Source organism: Corylus avellana, chromosome ca7, assembly GCF_901000735.1.
Source record: "Corylus avellana chromosome ca7, CavTom2PMs-1.0".
Classification (NCBI taxonomy): domain Eukaryota; kingdom Viridiplantae; phylum Streptophyta; class Magnoliopsida; order Fagales; family Betulaceae; genus Corylus; species Corylus avellana.
In genome coordinates, this window is record NC_081547.1 from 15523122 (window position 1) to 15529599 (window position 6478).

At 33.3% G+C, this 6478-nt stretch overlaps 1 long non-coding RNA gene across 1 annotated transcript; it reads left to right on the forward strand.

Annotated features, from left to right (window-relative positions):
• Positions 1–3050: 3050 nt before the first annotated feature.
• Positions 3051–5297, forward strand: LOC132187727 (uncharacterized). Its single transcript, XR_009440844.1, has 2 exons — positions 3051–3344; positions 4973–5297. It is a non-coding gene; the product is annotated as an uncharacterized LOC132187727 (long non-coding RNA).
• The last annotated feature ends 1181 nt before the right edge of the window (positions 5298–6478 follow it).

Genomic DNA, 6478 nt, shown 5'->3' on the forward strand with positions numbered 1-6478 from the left:
GGAGCTTTGCATAGTTAATCTTACCATATTTGTTGAAGCTGCCTCATTGAATAAATGTATATGTAGATGTATATGTGTTTGTGCATAGGTCGTGCAAATATATATGTCAAGGTTATTTATGTGACAATCATTCGATTTTTTTCTCACTTACTTGGACATTGCTCATCTCTTAAGAGTTGATAAGATTATATCACAAGTGTCAATTAGCTGATTGATTGTTTGTTTTATCATTTGCTGTTAGTGCGGAGAAGTCGGGAGATAATGGTCATGATGATGTTCACTCGGCTTTGGTCAGAGTAGTACTGTTTGTTTGATAGTCCACATGTATAATTTAAGGCTTAAGTTTTTTGTATTAGTGTATAACGTTAGTTGTATTGTATTTTACCATTTACTACGTTGATATGTATATATATATTTAGAGTTGGATTATTTGTGGTAGTTGGATTGTGATTATATGTAGTTGAATTAATAGATTATTGTGATTATATATTTGATGTTGGTTGTGATTGGATTGATATTGTGATTACAATGAATAAATGATTATATATTGGATTGATCCAATATAGATTATTGGATTTTGAATTAGTTGGATTATATAATGTAACTCATATATTAGGTGCTGACCGGAGAAAATTCTAGCATAACAACCAGAAAAAATTGAAAAAAAAAAAAAAAAAAAAAAAATTTCCTGCCAACTTTAGTAACTGACACCAAATGGTAACATGTCAATATCTGACACGTTACTAAAATTGAAATAGTTACATCCAATTTCATAACCTGTCAAACACATTACCATAGACACGTTGCTAAACTTTAGTAACGTGTTAACACTATATACACGTTACTAATGGTCTGTGACCAAAAAAATTGATTCTTGTAGTGTATAGATTGTTTGAGAGCCATTTTCACTAGACGATGAGTTGTCATGTTTGCCTTACTTTTAATATCCTCATTGGCCACAATTGAAGACTCTCAAACACCATCTTTATTGTCATCAACCAACTGCCCATACCGACTCTAGCATCGTTCTTCCTTCCTCAATGCTTGAACTATTTCCAGAGTATGTCTTTCAATTATGACAATTTGAAGACCCAAATCTATACAAAATTCTATTACATACCTTCCATGTTGCAAAAGCTTCAGCTACCGTTGGGTCATAACATAAGGTTTTGAGGATTACATAGGGACCAACACCTTTCCTTCATGATCTCTAACAATTGCAGTTAAGAGTTCAGAGATTGCGGTTGTGCTTTTAAGAAATGCCAAGTTGATGAACATAACTATGTTGGGTGGTGTTTGGTAAATGGGTTGGCCTGGACATTGTAGTTGATATAGATTGATGTGAAAAAAAATAAGAATGTTTGGTATAAAAAAAATGAAAAAGTGATATGGCAAAGTGAAAAAATTTTGTTTTATAGTGATTTTTTTATTTGAATAATAATAAAAAGTAAATGATTTGATATAAAAAGTGAAAAAGTTAGAATGTTTTGATGTTGATTTTTTTGGGAAATGGTGATGAATAGTGTCTAGGCCAACTACAACCCTTTTGCCAAACAAGGCCTTGTTGATCTTGTTGCTCATACTTCTTTAAAAGCTCTTGATTCATATCTTTGGTACCTTGATAGTGCTTATTCTAAGCATATGGCGGGGGATAAGTCTGTGTTTAACTGCTTAACTGAGTACAAGGGTGGAAGTGTTACTTTCGGTGATGGAAATCATGCTCAAATCAAAGGAAGAGGCTCAGTTGAAATCAAAGGAATCCCAGAGATTCGTGAGGTGCTTTATGCAAAAGATCTCAAAGGCAATCTTGATAAGGAGCCTTAGATAGTGGTGTTGTGCCTGGTAACAAGTCTACGGTGAATTCGATTTCCCTACTAGGACGTAATCCAGGTAGTTCTTCTGGAAATACATCCATAAAGTCTCGTACAATAGGTATCTCCTCAATCTCTACTCCTGACTTCTCCTTTGTCACGCAAGCTAGAAAACCAAGACATCCTTGCTTGAATAACTGAGTCGCTTGTATTATTGATACTAACTGCGGAAGGCTATTACTCCTGTTTCCACACACTTTGAATCATACTTCTCCAAGTGGTCTAAACACTACTTCCTTGCTGTAGCAATCTACAGAAGCATCAACATAGACAACCAATCCATACCCAAAATCATATCAAACCCACTCATCTCTATAATAACGAGATTTGCTGGCATGATATGACCTTGCACAGAAATAGGACAACTTTTAACTATAGAGGTACATACTACTGTTTTCCTTATAGGAGTTCTCTTTTGTTCTCTTTTGATCCCTAACTCGTTAAGGTTAGGTTTGCTAACTTGATCTCTCAAAGACGCAAACTATTATAAGGCTTTACAGAGCAATTATCTACCAAACAATATTTTTATGGTGTATTAATGAAGACAACACCCATTTTTAAATGTAAAACTGCAAGTTTATTTCTGCTTAATAACAACAAGCTCATGTCATACTCTATTGTAGGGTTTACTTACGATGTCATTAGACTTACGAGGTTATTACTCTTGTAGGAAGCCTGTTTCTAGAATCAAAGAGTGGTACGATTGCCACTACAGACTTTGCTTAAGAAAGATCTTCATACTATTATCAGGTTTGCTTTAAATTATTGTTAGTTGCTCCGTGTCTTTGTATTGGGGATTATTTACCTGTAATGATTAATATACTTCTCAGATTTATTTTGCCTTCCTATGCATTAACTCTGATAATCCTTAGGAGAGTGGTTTCCCATTTAGCCACCAGTTAATTAAACTTGGGTAATTGCAGTAACCCAGCCAGATTGGTCAAGGCCAATTTTGAGGGCGTTATAGCATTGATATGTCTTTTTGTCATTGGGTTGTATTTGGTGGTCATGCATTATTGTTTGGATGAATTTGGGCTTTAGATTTCAACTACGACTCCGTTTGTTTCGGCGTAAAATGATTTCTAAAAAATATTATTCTTATTTTACCAAATACGGTATTTGGTGTGACGTAAAATAGTGGTTAAATTGAAATCATTTTCAGTAGACCAAAAAATCTTTCATTAATCACGTAAATTGGTTTCCAATTTTGAAACCCGTAAACCAATTCTCCCCTCACACTCAACGCTCAACCCAACTCCCGAACTCAACCCTCACGCTCAACCCAACCCTCATGCATCATCAAGCTAGCAACCAAGCACAAATCCACTCAGGCTAGCATAGATCCACTGTCTCGCCTCTCTTCTACTTCTGGATCTCAAGATCTTTTCTCTTTCGGGTTTTGCATCTGAGGATCACGTCTCTCTTCGATTTATGCATCTCAAGATCTCTTCTCTCTCGACTTCTACATCTCAGGTACTCTCGTCTCTCTTTAGATTTGTGTTTTTTTGGTGGTTTGAATCTCTATTTTGCTGGAAAAAAGCACTGGAACTTTTGGGGAGGAACGCGTATCTGTTGGGTTTTTTAAAATTTCTCATTTTGTTGTGGTTCTTGCCCATTTGTTTTTCTGAATTTGGATGGCTTCTGAGTATTTATCAAAAAATTAAAATAGATCAATAGATTCTTGGAACTAGCAAGCATCCATGATCCATAAATTTGATACTTTTGAGGATTTTGAGTTTTGGGTTCCTTCGCTTTCTGAGTTGTGGATTTCTCAGCTGGTGCTAGTGATGGCTACAGATTCTTAGAGTTTATTTCCTGTTATTGTGGTTATATGTTTTACGTTCTTCAGTGTCTGTTCTAGCATTGCTGGGTATAATTTATTTATAGCATAGCCTATGCGGTGTGCTTTTTCATATGTTTCACATTCTTTTATAATATAAATGTCAGAATCAAATGAAATCAGTACAGCATTATCAATTTTGTCAAATGGATTGATTATTCACACTCATGCGGGCAAGGAACCACTTGAGTTTTACTTGATGAGTTATTTATATGTATAAATAAGGCTGTCAAACGGTGATTTGGGTAGATAAGAGAAATTAGAACAAATGAAAATACAAATAAACCGCAACCCAAATTGGAAATTCTGCTAATACATGGGTTTGTGAAAGATCTAATGTACGTACGTAGAATTTCTGCAAAATAAATTCATGAAAGAGAAATCGATCCTTACGTTGATCTACAGTAATATCGTTTTCAGATCGATACCTATACGTAGGAAAAATGGAGTTCAAACATTATCCTTAGGCCCATTATGGAGTTGAGGATGCATTTTGAAATTACTAGTATAAGAGGACTAATTAATCAAATCTCAAAATGGTACTAAGTGGACGAGTATTTTGAAATGCTATATTTTGATCTAAATATTTTATTTATTATTATTTTTTTAATCAACGTGATATTTCTAAGTTTTCTAAATCATGCTTTGACTTTGACTAGAGGATATTAACATGGGATGGGCCTTTGAACCCTCCAGCTCAGTAGAATTCAAACCCTCATCAACATGGATTCTTTTTTTTTTTTTTTGGTGGGGGGTGGTGAAGGGAAAGGGCACTTTCCTTTTTAAGTGAAATTAAAAAGAAATATTTTATGGTTTAGATTAGATTTTGCATAGTACTTTCTCTTTGTTTTTTTGTGCATTTTAAATGGCACGACAACATATAAACCCATTAGATGTGAAATTGAATTTAAAATATAAAATAGTTCTTCTCCATTTCACTTAAAATTGAGAGGATCCTAGTCTTGGCGTGTTGGGGTCATGCATTAAACAATTATATTGGAGATTTAAGAATTCTTGACAACATTTACTTCATGCAATAATTGCTGAAGGGTTATTCCCTACGAAGACCCTAATTAGGTGAGACCGAAAAGTTGTCTTGACCCTTCATATAATTGAATAATTATTAATAATAGGCCTTGCTTGCAAATAAATTTTGAATTTTTTTGAAGCAGAATGCAGTTTTTCCCCTAATGAGGGTTCTTTTTTGGATATCTTTGAGACCCTCTATGGCTAACACAGCATGACCTTCTGGTTTTTGTAGAGGACAACGCTAAAGACTTCATATCTGGGGGTGGGGTGAAAGTGCTTATACATAGACAGCAATGCCATTAGTTTGATAAGTTTCTTCTATAATCCAAATAGATTTTCGAGTATAATTGCAGACGGCTGCTGTAGATTCCACCGCACATCTCGCTCCGTCAAAGAAAAGCTCAAGGTTAGCACTCAAAACAGCCTCGATGCAGATGCAGTTTTCCTTCAACCTAATTTATTAAACTCATATCTACTTTCAAAGTACATGATTTTTATGTAAATATTTTGTACATACTTTAATGAAATATGTCAATTTAATAGACTGAATTATTGCACTGCTCTGTTACGCATCTATAAATCAAAGATGCCATATTGAAGCTCCCAGCGAGCTCATTTAGAGAGAAAGACAACTTTTTAAGACATCTTAGTTGCTCTATGTTAATGGTGAGAAACCAAAACAAAAAACTTGATAGAGACATAACAAGGAACAAACAATCACTCATTCATTAAAAAAAAAAAAAAAAAAAAAAATTCAGGGTTCTTTGAGTGATGCCAAGTTCTTAAAATATAAAGTAAAAGACACGTAAGAATATATATTTGTAAATATATATTCATGTCTGAACCATTTCATGGATATCGATTGCATTTTGCTTTCTTCTGGAACATTATCTGCCTCCTGCAATATATATATATATATATATATATTAATTTGCAAGACTATTTGTACATAGCAGAATATTCCATGTATTTTTCTTTCCATGTGTTGGGATTAGCAACTTGTTTATATGTATTATAATCCCCTTCCCAAATTACTTTGAATTTTATCTTCTTCTTCATCATGTTGTCCCACATCACTTTGTAATAATTCTTTGTTTTTTTTTTTTTTGTAAAATATTTTATAAGCCTAACATTCCTGCTAATCTTTACAGTCCTCTATGCACAGTACATATTTACTGAAACTCTACTTTCAATTACAAAATGTGTAGAAACTTAAAATTAAATAGAAAGGCTAAAGAAAAATTGAGATAAATATTTATTAGTGGTTAGGTGTCAGATATCTACATCTACCACTAAGAAAAAGTCGATAAGAGTACATTATGTTCTTGTTCTTTATGATCATGAGATAGGTGAAGATAAAGATAAATATGGTGATAATCTATCTTTAAAAGTAATTATCTTCAAAGGAATATAGAAGAAGAAGAAGAAGAATTCTCTTGAAATCTCATATTTAATTTCAATAAAGTATATTCTAAAGTGTTATTTGATATAATATAGATTAAACTAGCTAGCTGTTTTCGTGCTTCCTTCCCCTGTTTCATAGTTGAAACAGGGCATTGCTTATATTATAATAAAATATAGATTAAACTGTTGTTTCAATTCTTCAAATTTTCTTATAGAATCCAATTCTACACTCAAAAGTTCAGTTATATCTTTAATCCTTTTAACTATTAAATTCACAAATGAGCTCCGTGTACGTAAAGAAATCTGCAATGCTAACCAAAATGAAGAAACAAGA